Raw genomic sequence first — 2,758 nt, forward strand, 5'->3', positions numbered from 1 at the left:
TTCCACTTCCAAAGATCCCCCCTCCTGTGATGGCAAAAAAGCAATTACTGAAGGTACAGACAGTAGGGTACACAGGCTGACTGTCACTCCTCCAAATCAGACTCCAGGAGACATGTTCTTGGAGGCCTTTCAGGTTACCATTGGAAATGGAATTGTCTGACACACAGCATGATACAAATTGCAGTTCTTCTATTGCAAAAGACCCTGATGAAATGAATGTTAGAGTAAAGACCTTCTTACTTCCAGGCTATGCAAGTCCTTGCAACACCCGGAAACTCATTTTGATGCAGGATCCCTCTCCCCAGTATCTTGCAAATAAAATGGGGCTGCTTGACCCAGGGACTGTGAAACTGGGGGAGTGAGAAGTAGGGGGGACTCTGGATTCAAGGCACCCAGAAACTGAAGACTCAGTCACTTTTGTTCTGCAGTCTTTTCAAGTGGGAATGAAATACTTCCCTCCCCTTCTCTATTTCAAGGAATTAATTATATTTTCTGTTCTGTCCATCTAGAGAGAGCAAATAATTGGAAGAGAATTGATCTTTTGAAGTAGCAACGTCAGCACAGCCTTCTTTCTCCCCTATTCCTTCTTCCCAGTTCCTACTTCGGCACAAGGAAGGTTTATGAAGAAAATTAGTTTCACCATTTGCATACACCAATATATTTAGCTGGTAGCTGTGCAGGTCCAATTAACTCAACTAACAATATGGGTGAAATGAGGTTATTGGATTATACTTGTAGCCAATTAGAGTTGCCACGGTTGAATTATTTCTTTTTCTAACCTTATTTAAAGTTAAGAAAACATGTTGATGGTGAGTCTAGATGGCTTTCTCCCTCTGGCTCCGAGAATAAAATATTTCTATTTTCCCCCAGAGAAGCCTTGGAATCAAAGAAAGTCTGCATATGCGGATGGATATGTTTTATGGTCAGGCATAGCTACATCTGTGCATTTGGTCAGACCAGGGATGATATTTAAAGGAAAACTGACCCTCCTTGTGCTTCTCTGGACTTCTTCCAGAGATAACAAAAGGGGAGGATGCAAGACCTGCACCCCAGTCCAAAATGGCTCTCGCTGCATGGGACCTGAAGCAGGAACAGATGTCAGCTCCTTACTATCAAAGGCTCAGTGGATCACCTCTTAATGCAACATAAGCATGACTTAATATTTTCTTAAGAGACTGAAATTTTATTTCTCTTCTGCACATGTGGTAAAGGCCGTTAGGGTTCACAAACCTATTTTTTCTCTTGCAAGGAGATTTTTCCTAACAATTTTTAAGTCTATCCAATTTGCAAGAATAAAGACAAACTACAAACTGTCAGTACCAAGTTCTGTGTGCACCCATTCCATATTTCTGAAAAGGATTTTGTATCACTTAAGGAGACCTTCTTGCCAGTACTGTATCAGTTCTTCACTGGTTCTGCTTAGAAATACTATAGAAGATGAGAGGCAAAAGAAAGCTCTCTTCTGAGAGAAGCCAAAAGCTTCTGGTCCTGTGCAGGGACAGTGGTTGTTCCACAGAATAAATCAGTAATTCAAAAAGGGAAAAAAAATGGATCAGAAAAGCTTATATGCTGGATGCAAAAACAAACTTTGAGATGAATTTTTATGTCAAGTTTTGAGAAATTTGTGAATAATTTCAGAATATAGCTGTTGCTTCAAAAAGGAAAAATGCAACGTGTCTTGGAACAGGCCAGACATCTACCTCGTTAAAAACATAACCAAGCTTTTCAATGTCTTTCAGAATGAGTAAATTAGATGAAACTGCCATAAATAGCAGAAAGTATCAAATGCCTCCAAATTCTATTTCACTGCCGCTCAAGAAACATGGGTAGTTTGTTGGGGTTTCTTTTTGCTAAAATGTTTTGACTAAGGTTTGTTCTGGAGGGTGGTTATAAAGCTGTGACAGGGGGAGATAGCTGTTCACCCTAACCAGGAGCTCTCCACACAGTCAGGTCAGGTTCATCAGGTACAGGAAGGGGAAGGCCTTCTCACCCTGCCCTCTTTACGGGGATGAGTGGCTGCCATCACCCACTCTGGCACCACCTCGCGTCAGATTTCATCTCTTCAGTGCCTCGCTTTCGTTTTACGTCAGTATAGCAAAATCCCACTCTGCCAGTGACAGACAGGGGCCACCGGCAAGGCCACGTTCTCCTCCTCTCTGCCACACACTGCCATTGTCCTCCGCAGATGCTAATGGACTGGGAAGCTTCCTGAGCCACAAGCCCTCTCATTGTCTGCGGGAAGTGCTTTCACTCATCTTTCTCTTTCAGCTGGAACTGCCTGCACACCATTCACTTCCCAGACATAATGCTGCCCTTTGTGGCCGCTTCCAACACGGTTTGGGAATGCTGTAATGGGGAGATGCCCAAAGAATGAAAGGAAGGGATTGTGTGAGCCAAAGCGCCTGGCTTTCTGGGGAAGGCCAGGGGGCCAAGAAGGCGCCAGCTCTTAATGAGCTCCACAGGCCTCATCTCCCTCCTCCAAGCGCCTGCCCTCTTCTCCCAGCCCTGGTGCTGGGTACCAGCCTGAATAAAAGAGAGTTTAACCCTAGATCTAATACAGCTCCTGCACGTTTCTGAGCTTCAAAGTGAATTGTCTATGTTAATCTCACTTCAGAGATTAAGACAAACTATGATCTCTATTATAAACTGAGTGGCTCGTTAAATCACCGATGCTCTGAACAAAAATGGCTTTCAGTAGGGAGCTTCTACACTCCCTGGTTTTCCCTTCCTAGTGCCTGAAGCTCACCTGGCACATAGG

Source organism: Phasianus colchicus, chromosome 8 (genome assembly GCF_987193195.1).
Source record: "Phasianus colchicus chromosome 8, bPhaCol1.hap1.1, whole genome shotgun sequence".
Taxonomy (NCBI): domain Eukaryota; kingdom Metazoa; phylum Chordata; class Aves; order Galliformes; family Phasianidae; genus Phasianus; species Phasianus colchicus.